Raw genomic sequence first — 15,000 nt, forward strand, 5'->3', positions numbered from 1 at the left:
AATAAATGTATTTTAAAGCATCAACAATAAAAAAGGATCATAAAAACATTTGATTTTAAAGCATAAATTAGAAGCAACCACTTATACATGTTTCGTTACAAATAAGTAAACTATTGGAGAGAAAAGTGCGACACGGTTTTTAAGGAATATAATGATGAGGATGATGATGATGATGATGATGATGATGATGATGATGATAAGGAGGAAGGAGGAGGAGGAGGAGGAGGAGGAGGAGGAGGAGGAGGAGGAGGATGGCAATGATATTGATGCTGATGATGATGAAGATAATGATGATGATGATGATGATGATGATGATGATGATGATGATGATATGATGATGATGATGGTGATGAAGAGGAGGATGATGAGAAGGAGGAGGACGATGAGGAGGAGAAGGAGGAGGAGGGTGATGGCAATGATAATGATGATGATGAGGATGATGATGATGATGATGATGATGATGATGATGATGATGATGACGATGATGATGATGATGATGGTGATGATGATGATGATGATGATGATGATGATGATGATGATGATGATGACGATGATGATGATGATGATATCTGCATAAGCATATAGCTTTTTATCGTTTTTTTTTAAAAACATCCTTAATAACGTTCAATTCATTATTTCACAAGGCCGTATACTGCCTCACTCGAAAAATACAGAAAAAATCAAAACAAAACGAAGAGACAATTTTGAAGTTTTGGCCAGAAAATTTGTCCTTCAAATATCGATAAATTAAAATGACCCTCATCTTGTCAAAAACTCTCAAACCTGAGACTTACTCGAAGTCTTCATTGAAGTCCCAGGTTTGAGAGTTTTTGACAAGATGAGAGTCATTTAAATCGATCGATATTTAAGGGACCAAAATTGTTTAATGAGTAAACTAAGAACCCTTCCAAAATTGCCATCCGGAAGTATAACGGACCAACACACAAAACTGTGTGTAACCTTAAACGTTTTTAGTTTGGTTTATACAGTTTAGTGAGAATTACTCATAAACGCGGGTATCAAAAAAAAAAAAACAATAACAAAGACACGAGTGACGTCAAGTTCGTTCTATCCATAGGCATTACAACCCCATGCGAGGGACCGTTTCGAGCTCGGCTGCTGACATTGCGTTTTCTTTCTTTGAACAAGACACCAAAAAGTTCTCTCTGCGGCACTGTAGTGCGGCTGGCTATTGCAAGTTGTATCGCGGTCTTTTTTCGAGATGCATCCTGAAGAAATATTACATGTTATGAATAATAAGAATTTAAAAAAATAATTATTTTATATTTGTTCATCTAGTTTCCTGCTGTACAAGCTGCCTGTTATGCGCTCTTCTTCTTTTCACTTATTCATATCTGCTTCAAAAGGGGTCATGTGTGTAAAGTAATTTACTCGTGGACATAGCGCCCGGAAGATCTATGTCCTTTTTTAAACATTGTCACTCGCCCAGACATCTACCACGTTCAACATCGCTTGACTTTGCCATAGGCTGTACAGCGAGTTAATAATGTTTGTAATAGTATTAAAAATAATAACGTGATGATGATGATGATGATGATGATGATGATGATGATGATGATGATGATGATGATGATGATGATGATGATGCAATAAAAGCTATTTAAGAATCATTTTATGATCGCATTATATACAGGTATAGATACACAGATATTATGTGACAATTGATATAAGAATCATTTTATGATCGCATTGTATACAGGTATAGATACACAGATATTATGTGACAATTGATATAAGAATCATTTTATGATCGCATTATATACAGGTATAGATACACAGATATTATGTGACAATTGATATAAGAATCATTTTATGATCGCATTATATACAGGTATAGATAAACAGATATTATGTGACAATTGATATAAGAATCATTTTATGATCGCATTATATACAGGTATAGATACACAGATATTATGTGACAATTGATATAAGAATCATTTTATGATCGCATTATATACAGGTATAGATAGACAGATATTATGTGACAATTGATATAAGAATCATTTTATGATCGCATTATATACAGGTATAGATACACAGATATTATGTGACAATTGATATAAGAATCATTTTATGATCGCATTATATACAGGTATAGATACACAGATATTATGTGACAATTGATATAAGAATCATCCTGTATGAAAGACCAATGAGTAAAAATAAACCCTCTTTCATCATCTCTGTACTATATATAGAATGTGTGCTGTCCATAATATAGAATGTGTGCTGTCCATAATATAGAATGTGTGCTGTCCATAATATAGAATGTGTGCTGTCCATAATATAGAATGTGTGCTGTCCATAATATAGAATGTATGCTGTCCATAATATAGAATGTGTGCTGTCCATAATATAGAATGTGTGCTGTCCATAATATAGAATGTGTTCTGTCCATAATATAGTATGTGTGCTGTCCATAATATAGTATGTGTGCTGTCCATAATATAGTATGTGTGCTGTCCATAATATAGAATGTGTGCTGTCCATAATATAGTATGTGTGCTGTCCATAATATAGAATGTGTGCTGTCCATAATATAGTATGTGTGCTGTCCATAATATAGAATGTGTGCTGTCCATAATATAGAATGTGTGCTGTCCATAATATAGAATGTGTGCTGTCCATAATATAGAATGTGTGCTGTCCATAATATAGAATGTGTGCTGTCCATAATATAGAATGTGTTCTGTCCATAATATAGTATGTGTGCTGTCCATAATATAGTATGTGTGCTGTCCATAATATAGTATGTGTGCTGTCCATAATATAGAATGTGTGCTGTCCATAATATAGTATGTGTGCTGTCCATAATATAGAATGTGTGCTGTCCATAATATAGAATGTGTGCTGTCCATAATATAGAATGTGTGCTGTCCATAATATATATGTGTGCTGTCCATAATATAGAATGTGTGCTGTCCATTATATAGAATGTGTGCTGTCCATAATATAGAATGTGTGCTGCCCATAATATAGTATGTGTGCTGTCCATAATATAGAATGTGTGCTGTCCATAATATAGAATGTGTGCTGTCCATAATATAGAATGTGTGCTGTCCATAATATAGAATGTGTGCTGTCCATAATATAGTATGTGTGCTGTCCATAATATAGAATGTGTGCTGTCCATAATATAGAATGTGTGCTGTCCATAATATAGAATGTGTGCTGTCCATTATATAGAATGTGTGCTGTCCATAATGTAGAATGTGTGCTGTCCATAATATAGAATGTGTGCTGTCCATAATATAGAATGTGTGCTGTCCATAATATAGTATGTGTGCTGTCCATAATATAGAATGTGTGCTGTCCATAATATAGTATGTGTGCTGTCCATAATATAGAATGTGTGCTGTCCATAATATAGAATGTGTGCTGTCCATAATATAGAATGTGTGCTGTCCATAATATAGAATGTGTGCTGTCCATAATATAGAATGTGTGCTGTCCATAATATAGTATTTGTGCTGTCCATAATATAGAATGTGTGCTGTCCATAATATAGAATGTGTGCTGTCCATAATATAGAATGTGTGCTGTCCATTATATAGAATGTGTGCTGTCCATAATATAGAATGTGTGCTGTCCATAATATAGAATGTGTGCTGTCTATAATATAGAATGTGTGCTGTCCATAATATAGAATGTGTGCTGTCCATAATATAGAATGTGTGCTGTCCATAATATAGAATGTGTGCTGTCCATAATATAGAATGTGTGCTGTCCTTAATATAGAACGTGTGCTGTCAATAATATAGAATGTGTGCTGTCCATAATATAAAATGTGTGCTGTCCATAATATAGAACGTGTGCTGTCAATAATATAGAATGTGTGCTGTCCTTAATATAGAACGTGTGCTGTCAATAATATAGATTGTGTGCTGTCCATAATATAGAATGTGTACTGTCCATAATATAGAATGTGTGCTGTCCATAATATAGAATGTATGCTGTCATGCTGTGTATGCTGTGTATCTATGTATGCTATAGAACGTGTGCTGTCCATGATATAGTATGTGTGCTGTCCTAAATATAGAATGTGTGCTGTCCATGATATAGTATGTGTGCTGTCCTAAATATAGAATGTGTGCTGTCCATTATATAGAACGTGTGCTGTCCATAATATAGAATGTGTGCTGTCATGCTGTGTATGCTGTGTATCTATGTATACTATAGAACGTGTGCTGTCCATGATATAGTATGTGTGCTGTCCTAAATATAGAATGGGTGCTGTCCATGATATAGTATGTGTGCTGTCCTAAATATAGAATGTGTGCTGTCCATGATATAGTATGTGTGCTATCCTAAATATAGAACGTGAGCTGTCCATTATATAGAACGTGTGCTGTCCATAATATAGAATGTGTGCTGTTCTAAATATAGAATGTGTGCTGTCCATAATATAGTATGTGTGCTGTCCATAATATAGAATGTGTGCTGTCCTTAATATAGAACGTGTGCTGTCCATAATATAGAATGTGCGCTGTCCTAATAATAATAATAATAAATAATAATAATAATAATAATAATAATAATAATAATAATAATAATAATAATAATAATAATAATAATAATAATGTAATAATACTTTATTGCATCCCAAAAAGGAATTTTTTTGTACAGACGTGTTATAATTTACATAATAAGATAAAAATACAATGGAAATAGGATGTATATATGAAAAAGGAGTAGCTCCATAACCAGAGCTGCGCTTTATAATATGAATAATTCCAACACTGTAAAATAGTCAAAACTGTCACTATAAATTAAAAATTGAAAAGATTGCAAAACAAATAAATTAATAATTTAATATTTACATTTTTTGAAAGTAAAAATGCGAAATAATTGTATAAAATGATTATTGCTTGTTGTTATAAAGCCTAATACTGGACGGCAGAAATGATTTTCGGTGTCTCTCTGTTTTCGTTGAAATAGAGAAAGGGCGACCACTTCTTTCTGACATAATAACTGATGGTCTTAGTGGATGATACTGGTCATTTAATATTTTAGTTATTTTATTTATACAAAATTTCTCGTATAAAAGATCTACATCGTCAACATCATTTATATAGCGTTTAATAGATTTTTTAATATTTGAATTTATTTTGTTCCTTTCCACTGCTAAGCAATTGCCTCCCCAAGCTGTTATACAAAATGACAAAACACTTTCGATTACTGCTCTATAAAATATTGTGCAGAGGGTTTTATCTATTCTAAACTGAGAGAGTTTTGATAAAAAATATGTACGTCTGCACATCTTATGCCTAATTATTTTCAAGTGTTCATCCCACTTGAGCCTGTCATCAATTGTTACACCAAGGTATTTGTAGTGAGGAACTCGCTGGACGAATTGGTCCTTTAATTTTAACGGTTCTATCGGTTCCTTCACTCTCCTAAAGTCAATCACTAGCTCCTTTGTCTTGCTTATGTTAAGCTCTAGGTGGTGGGCATCACACCAAGACACAAATCTATCAATTTCTTGCCTATAAGCCACTTCGTTGCCATTTGTTATGAGGCCTTAAATACAGAACGTGTGCTGTCCATGATATAGTATGTGTGCTGTCCATAATATAGATTGTGTGCTGTCCATAATATAGAACGTGTGCTGTCCATTATATAGAATGTGTGCTGTCCATTATATAGAACGTGTGCTGTCCATAATATAGAATGTGTGCTGTCCATTATATAGAACGTGTGCTGTCCATAAGATAGAATGTGTGCTGTCCAGAAAACTCCTCCTTCCTCCTCTCATCTAAACCAAACACACACACACACACACACACACACACACACATTTTTATTATTATTATCTTTATTATTATTATATTATTATTATTATTATTATTTTATTATTATTATTATTATTATTATTATCATTATATTATATATTATATTATTATTATTATTATTATTATTATTATTATTATTATTATTATTATTATTATTATTATTATTATTATTATTATATTTATTATTATTACTATTATTATTATTATTATTATTATTATTATTATTATTATTATTATTATTATTATTATTATTATTATTATTATTATTATTACTAATATTATTATTATTATTATTATTATTATTATTATTATTATTATCTTATTATATATATATATATGTATATATATATATATATATATATATATATATATATATATTCTCTCTCTTCCTATATATATATATATATATATATATATGTATATGTATATATATATATATATATATATATATATATATATATATATATATATATATATTCTCTCTCTTCCTGTCCAGGTTGTTATTCTCTACATCCCAAATCGTCATTCCTTCTCACAACAAACACATATTCATACATCCAGAAGCAAAATGCCTCTGTCTCTGACCCTGTCAAACTCTCAAAATCTGAGAGAAAAAAAAAACACATATTAAAAAATATTTTGGCCGAAAATACCAATCGACCAAAATGACCCTGACCTTGACAAAATGTCTCAAAAGAATTTTTCGACATGATGAGTATCATTTTTGTAAACTTGAGGAGCATTTATATAGCGTAATTTCCATAAACGTGCTCACTCAAAGGGGTCCATAGACAACAGCAACATTTACATAGTAGGACAAGACATGACATGAGGTCTGTTAGGCGATATAACATTTTTTCCCGTCAGAAACAGCGCTGTTGACGGTGAGGTTTAAAAAAATTGAGATTTTATATATCTAGAGCAAAACATTAATTTCTGTCTTTGTGGTGGTTAAAATGTCAATTCAGACTTCCATCTGGCAGACCAGGACAACCAAGCGTGAGTAGCTGTGACACCTTCTATTCGTACGGGTTCAAACTCCTTAGAAGTGTTTATGTAGCAAGTCATTTGGATGATCAATAAAGAATAGGCTACGTATTGAATCATATAAGGTGGCATAACTATTTTAGTAGACAAGATTATTTAGATTACGGGACGTAAAGGAGCGAAGATGAATGATCTTTGTAGACGACCAGCGTACATTAACCCACTCAATCCTAGAGATTTTTGCTACTTTTCAAAATTGGAAAAAATGTATTAAAATGAGCGTGTACATAGATAGTTTTATTCAACGACCATTAACATGTAAAAAACTAAAGACATTAACTTTGATACTACGCCTATAATTTGTCTCAGAAAATGAAATGTAATAAATAGGCATGGGGTAAAAGTAACCTCGGGTATACTACGGATGTGGTCGGTGTTAGGGTTGAGTGAGTTAATCCACTCAATCCTAGAGATCTTTGCTACTTTTCAAAATTTGAAAAAAAATGTATTAATATGAGCATTTACATAGACAGTTTTATTCAACGGCCATTAACATGTAAAAATTAAAAACATTAGCCTTGATACTACGCCTAACTATGATTTGTCTCAGAAAAATGAAATAAATAGCCATTGGGATAAAAGTAACCCCGGGTAAACTACGGATATAGTCGGTGTTAGGGTTGAGTGAGTTAAGGCTAGAAAATAAAATGGCATCATTCTGAAACCGGAAGGTCAAGTGCACAGGGTTTGTATCCATCCAGACCTCTGATGATATTGGAACCATATTTGTTTTTGTTTTTCTTTGTTTTGTTTTTGTTTTTGTTATTTTTTCGGGGGGGGGGGGGGGTGCTATTTGTTTTTTGTTGTTTTTTTTTCTGCTGCTTTTTTCCCCTTTTGTTTTGGACATTGCGCTTTTGTTTCCTATTCTAAGACAAGCCCTACGCAGCTAAGAATATCTGGTAACGTAGGGTTAGAGCTGCTCTTTGTCCGTAAAATGGTCGTGCACTCTGGCTAAGGTTATATATATATATATATATATATATATATATATATATATATATATATATATATATATATATATATATATATATATATATGAAGACTGGTTTTCCAAAACTCGTTAAGTCGATTTTTCTAATTTTTGAGATTTTCTATCCATGAGCTATATTGAAACGTACATTTTATTTTAAAGCATCAATTGGCACAATAAATGCGATATATTTGTGTGAATTTGAAGTTTAATTATTATGATAAAATATCAGACCGAATGAGAAATTTTAGGGGAAATAATCCTCAATATCTCAAAATGAGAAAAAAAAACGGAGTTTTGGAAAACCACTCTTCATTTACATATATGTATATACTCCTTATTGAACTTACCACCTATACCAGACGAGAGCCATCGGTCTGGTAAACCCCGTCAACATCCAAAGACCGTTTTTCACCGTTCTCGTCATCGCCGTCATCGTCGTCATCCTTGTAAAATCGACATGGACAGCTAACGTGTTTGGACACGGTGATGAAGATGGCGAAAAGCCCAGCCAATATCATTACGGTCAATATCATGGCCACGGGGAAATATGCTGGTTGTGTCATGGTCACTTGATGTATGGGATGGTATACTTTACAGTAATACGATTAACTATCTTGGCGTAAGGCCGTTTGCTTCCTGGTCATCAGATCGGGGCACTTCGGGTATTTCCTTAATTGTCTGTGTGAATTCCTTCTACAGAATACGGTCTCTTGTGGTGGATTCTAACATTAGAAGATCTTTGGATTTAAGCTCTTGAGGATTCGGAACGCGTTTCTAAAATAAGATTTTAATTCCTTAAACTAACCAAAATTTTTTTATTTTTTTTGGGTTTCAAATCCTAACAAATTACTGTTTTTTAAAAATTGTGAATGGTTAAATTTAAAATAAACATTTATTTATCTAAAACTCTGATAACTCAAACTGTCTGTTATGATCTCAATATTGTAATAGAAATACTCTCAAACCAACGCAAAATGTTCTTTGTAACAACAATGTTAAAAACAAGTCCATTGTTATAAAGCATGCACATAGTTTTAAAAGAGTGAAAGGAATCTGATACTGGACTGGGTTGAATCTCTCAATTAAAAGAAAAAAACAAAACAAAAACAAAACAAAACAGAATGGAGCTTTTGCGGTGAAATTCTTTCTGATGAAGGTGGCACTTTGGGTAAAACGAACCAAATGATGATTTGATGGGATATCCGAGAATATGGATTAGAGGAAACGATCTGAAAATTTCATTAATCTAATTCATATAGGATTCTTCTTCTTCTTCTTCTTCTTCTTCTTCTTCTTCTTCTTCTTCTTCTTCTTCTTCTTCTTCTTCTTCTTCTTCTTCTTCTTCTTCCTATAAACCGACTGATTCAGTCAGAACTGGTATTCTTGTCAAATCTAACATGAATATGAATATGAATCATTGCTTTCTAAAAGGAATTATCACAGTGTAACACGAGGAAGGAATGGTATAAAGAAATAGGTGGCCACTTTCAGGCGACTCCAATGGTACATCCAATTCCCTCAAGAATATCCGACAAAGAAGGGGCGAGTACTTTTCTTTGATTACAAATTTGCTTGCGTCACAGCAAAATCACAGTCACTATTTCTTGGATGTTAAATATTCATAATTTTATCACAAAATAAGTCATTACAGACATAAATTCGCATGAAAACAGGATCGTGGGTATCTTTTATTACAATGACTCGGATTCAGAATACAATATTAACAATGTTAATGTTTCTCTAAGGGTGGTAACTCTACCGTTAGATTATAAAAATGAAGGTTTGAAATAGTTGGTAAACGGGTTGAAATCATTTGAGATTCTTTCGTAAAGTCTTTGAATGACGTCTTGTGGAAATTGTAGACGAAAAACGGGTATGTCTGTTCAAAAAATATATTCGCGTGTTGAGTGATGTCTAGTAGAATTTGTAGACGACAAATAGGTGTGGCCAAGAAGTCTATTCGCGTGTTGAGTGATGTCTAGTTGAAATTGTTGACGACAAATTATAGGTATGTCCAAGAAGTCTATTATTGTGAGTTGAATAATGTCTAGTAGAAATTGTAGACGAGAAACTGGTAAGTCCAAGAGGTTTTCTGTGTGTTAAATTGTGTCTGGTAGAAATTGTAGACGAAAAACTGGTATGTCCAAGAAGTCTATCCGTGTGTTGAATTGTGTCTGGTAGAAATTGTAGACGAAAAACCGTTGTGTCCAAGAGGTTTACTGTGTGTTAAATAGTGTCTGATAGAAATTGTAGGCGAGAAACTGGTATGGAGACTTGTGCTCGTGTTTTGAATAATGTCTTGTGGAAATTTTAGGCGAAAATAAAACAACTAATTTTGGCGAATGATGTCTCGTAGAAATTTCAGACGAGAAACGGACTCGACTGATGAAGTCTAATTGTGATGTTGAGAATAAAAATATATTTTCTAAAATGTTGTCATAATAACTAACATCCACCGTTTGTAAACTCAGTTTCCTTATAGAAGAATAAACTTTCTTTATTTATTCATTTATCTTATTTATTCAATTATCTATTTAGTTATTCATTCTTTCATTCATTTATTTATTCATTTCTTAGACTATCCGATCAGTTTGAGTTTGTCAAGAATGAAATAATATTTTTGTTACTTCTATTATTTAAATTTGAATTTGAATATGAATTTGAATTCAAAATAAGATGGCTCATCAAACACAGATTACATGTTCTTGGAAGATCTCCGACGGTGGCTTGATACATAAACCATGATGAATTCAATGACATATTATTCATATGAACTGTTTTGTAGCCTACTCCTACCACGAACACCATAATAGCCAACGTTAATGGTCTAGTCTAGCAGCAGTAGAATCGTGCTTGCTCTGAAATAGTGTTGAGATAAGACTATATTTATATTAGGATGCCACGTCACTTCCTTGATAGGACGTGTTTTGCCGAATCAAATTATCCCGAGAATGAGGTCTTCTAAGAATAATTTCGTCATGAATGGCGATAGTAGATAAATAATATGACAATTTAGCACTATAGACAGATAAAAACGACACGGAATTCTCAACACAGAATTATATTTATGGTAACTGTTGAGTGGTTGAAGATCCAGTGTGTGAAAGTCATAGGAAGACACCAGTAGCTTAACCCGGAACTAAAACGAAACCAAATTATGAGGTTTGTGAATCTTGTTTAGTGCAGGTTGGTGAAGCGCCTTTATGTCTTTTCCAACTGAAAATCGGAAAAATAAACAAATTATAAGTCAAAGAGAGCGTCAATCAACAAAGTTATTCAGAATATTATCATTATTATGTTTCAATGCAACTACCCCTGTAACTGTTGTATAATGAGATAATAGAAACTAATTATTTATATTATGAGTTTTGCGATTCACAAGCAAATAATATGGTTGTTGTCAATGCATTCATATCTACATTTCAATTACCCGTATGCATCTATTTTGTGGTTTCAGACTCTGTAAGGGCAAAAATGCGGCTATCTGGTCTAGGTATAATGACACTCGCTTTCGGATCGGACGGTCCTAGGTCCTCGCTCGGCGCATAGTTGAGTCTTTGGAAAATGCTCTTTACTCACATTCTTTCACTGAACTTGGGTGTAAAATGAGTACCTGGCCGTTAACAGCTTTGTCTATATCGGAATTTTTTTTTGAAATATCGCCTTACATGTTACGTGTTGCTGTTGCTTATAAAGCGCTTTGAGCACGTTTAGTGGATATTGCGCTATATAGAATAAAGCTCCAAAAATCTCAATTTTGTAGTTTCTGTTTGTTGTTTTTGTTTGATTTTTGTTGTTGTTGGTGATGTTGTTGTTGTTGCTGTTGTTGTTGTTGCTGTTTTGTTATCGTTTGTTTCCCGCATGGTTGAATAAAAGTTACTAAAATTATTCGGTGAAAAATTCGTCATCTGGAAAACAATATAATTGTTAATAATATAATTGCTTGGAATGACTTCAAACGAACAGGATCGGTCGATAATTGAAATGTAGATGTCAATATATTGACGAAATTTATTTAAACCGGAAAATGTGTCCTGGGTTCGAGCCTCGTGCTCGGCGCATAGTTGAGTCCTTGGAAAAGGCTCTTTACTCACATTCTCTCACCGTACTCAGGTATAAAATGAGTACCTGGCCGTTAACAGCGTTGTCTTTGTCCGAACAATTGTAATATTGCCTAACAGGCGTCATGTCCCGTCCTACATGTTAAATGTTGCTGTCGACCAGGGACCCCTTGTATAGCGCTTTGAGCACATTTAGTGGATATTGCGCTATATCGGCCGTTTTCAAATTAACGCCAAATTCGAGTCCTCCAATTTTTGAAAAGTCAAGTATTTCCAACAGACTCATTATTTTGTGTATGCTTTCTGTGATATGTATGCGACATAAAATTGTAATAACAGGGCTTAATGAGTTTCCAGTGGTCACTTATTCAAGTATTTGTGAATTACAATCTACATGTGACTCATTCCTGTTACGCTTAATAAAATATGTCACATTACATAAATTAACACATTTTTGGACAACTATTGAAATAAAACATTGAAAAACAATAAACAGAGAGCATTGATACTAATTTTGACAACACAATGACATTTATTGTTTTACAAAAGGCATTCAGAAATCAGTTTTTGAAAACAAAGGATATTATTTGAGCAATCATCATCTCCAAAAATTTATAGGAAAATGGCAAAAATAAAAAATGTTTACCATAGTCTAGGTATATAAGTGTTAAACCGCCACAAATAATATTTCCTTTCAAGTATTTATATTTAGCATGAAAAACATGAAAAAGTCATTCTTAACAGGAATGTGTAACAGGAATGAGTGGACGTAACAGGAATTAGTTTTCTGTTACAGGAATGAGTAATTACAACATATTTATTCGAAAGGATTATAAATTCAATACGCTTAGTGATTGAAACTCAGAAGGGGAACAAAATGGTTATGGCGCCAATACAATGATTTGGGGCTTATGTTAGTAGAGACCCACAAAAGAGCACCAACATTGTTAAATTTAGGATACTCTTTCGTGGCAGTTCGGAATGTTTGGATAAACAGACAAAAGAGGCATTTTTAAAACACTGGAAAGAGCAAGAAGCTGCCACATACCAATGTATGATTTTGGTTTACTTAATGACATTCCGTCCAGTTTGAACAACTCTTCCAGGGTATCTTTATCACTTATGTGAACATCGGGAATATAATGGTCCAAGTTTGTGACAAAAAATCAACAACTGTCTGGATGTTGTCATTGAGTGAAGCAAGGTTTGAATCTGACAAATAATGGTCCTTGTGTAAAGCCAGCTCTTGTATCAATCTTACTCGTATTTCGTCTTTTTGTGTGTCTTTGCCAAATGCATACACTGCACCACAGGCAGGCAGGCAATCCCCATCGGCCCTCAGCTTGACTGGAAATAACTGTTTCCCATCACACAGAGATCTAGGTATATCATTTGAAATTAAATGTGTACACCTGTTGTCAATGCCAATACGAGTTTTGATTACACTTCTGCTCGCCCCAACTATTTCACAAACACATAATGCTTGATTTTCACATTCATCAACCACTTCATCAAATGATTTCCATTCATTCAATCTTTGATAAAACCATTGTAATCGATTTCAGTCGGCATCACCTTAATGTCTTGGTCATGTTCATCCCTTGAATCACTGTTTAAGTCAACCGGTGCAACTTCGGGCATGTCTTCATCATTCCCTTTGAAAACCTGTTGCTTCAAATCACTTTGTAGAAATGAATGAAATTTAATTGATGTGACCAACAACATTATTGAACATTCTTGACTCCTTTTCTCCAAAGCGCTGAAGCAAGCATGTTAATGTTTTCACATTTTTACATGCACATGTTTCTCTGTCCCTTTTTCTTGGAGTAACAACCCAAAATAGCTTAAGTCGGTAGAATGAAGAAAATGACACGTATGGGTTGCAAGTGATGTATCACTTGTACAAATGTGACATTGTATCACATATTAGTCTTCTTTGTTTCTTGACTTTATTTCTTGTTTTTGTTTTTCTCTTTCCTGGAGCTAATTTAGAAGTGTCACCTTTCAGGAAAAAATCTCTTACTATTTGCTTGACAAGATCTGGAAATTTTGGAGGCATTTGACGTCGTTTCCGAATTTTTCCAAGAGTTTATATTTTTTGAGAGTCATACCAAATGCCAGATGTTTCACGGATGTGTACATATGCCTTCTGTTCCTCAAATGTTTGATGTCTTATAGGAGTGCAAAATGATTTTGTAATGTTCTTTTCACTTTCTTTTTTTTTTTTGATATCTTTTTCAAAAGTTTCTCTAGTTTTTGATCCGGGTGTCAACGAAAGTTTTTAAAATCTTTAATGACCTGTCCAAGCGCTTTTTGTACTTTTCGGATTTCTTTTTCGATTGAGAAAGGGAGGACAGCCTCTTCACTTCTACAAGACTTTGATTTTTCAACATTTAGGTTTCATTGGCTGTTTTAGTAGCTTGATATCTTTGACGAGAGACATACAGGAGTGGAGATTTTGAGTGTGAGGATGGAGTGTAACTCAGGTCAAGATTGTGCTGTTTCCGGTTTGTAGTGATAATTTTTTATCCAATTCTTTCTCTGTTTGCGTTGTTCTCTTGGTGTCTTATCTTTTATGGACTTTTTCTTTCCATTCGATTTGTCGCTCTGGTATTTGTCTTGTTCTTTTTTAAGATTAACAGCACGTCGAATAGGAACTCCATCTCGTCTTTGACGGTAAAGTCGTTGCTCTCGGCTGACATCATGGCTTTTTTGGCCTTTGTGATAAGAAAACAAAATAAAACAATCGTTACAACAAAGCTATGACCCTTGAAAATGAACACTAATATCAAGTTCCATTTCGCCACCCTCATTCCTATTACAAAACAAGGTGTAACAAGAATTAAAGTCAAGAAACAAAGAAGACTATTATTTGATACAATGTCACATTTGTACAAGCGATACCGGGACGTTAAAATCATAGTAATCATCTAAAATGTATCTGAGCCTAACAGGCAACAAACTATGTTTGGACATTAGGCATTTGGTATTGGCAAGGTAACTTTGCACTAAAAATAGTCTTTCAGCAATGGAAGAAATTAATATGTAACCATTTTAATGGTAACGTTGTAACAATGAATGTTACCAGTTCAATGGACATAGG

The 15,000-nt window shown here is 33.4% G+C and overlaps 1 long non-coding RNA gene across 6 annotated transcripts in view; it reads right to left on the reverse strand.

Moving 5' to 3' along the window:
- LOC144975389 (uncharacterized) overlaps window positions 1-15,000 on the reverse strand; it is a 78,226-nt gene that overhangs the window by 49,083 nt on the left and 14,143 nt on the right. For 5 of the 6 annotated variants that reach the window (XR_013645903.1, XR_013645908.1, XR_013645907.1 and 2 more), the window contains one exon: window positions 8,184-11,052. The exons of the other annotated variant lie outside the window; for it this stretch is intronic. This is a non-coding gene — a long non-coding RNA (uncharacterized LOC144975389). The remainder of the gene's footprint in view (window positions 1-8,183; window positions 11,053-15,000) is intronic. 6 annotated transcript variants of the gene reach the window in all.

Source organism: Berghia stephanieae, chromosome 6, assembly GCF_034508935.2.
Source record: "Berghia stephanieae isolate SIO BIC M18660-M18661 chromosome 6, UCSD_Bste_1.3, whole genome shotgun sequence".
Classification (NCBI taxonomy): domain Eukaryota; kingdom Metazoa; phylum Mollusca; class Gastropoda; order Nudibranchia; family Aeolidiidae; genus Berghia; species Berghia stephanieae.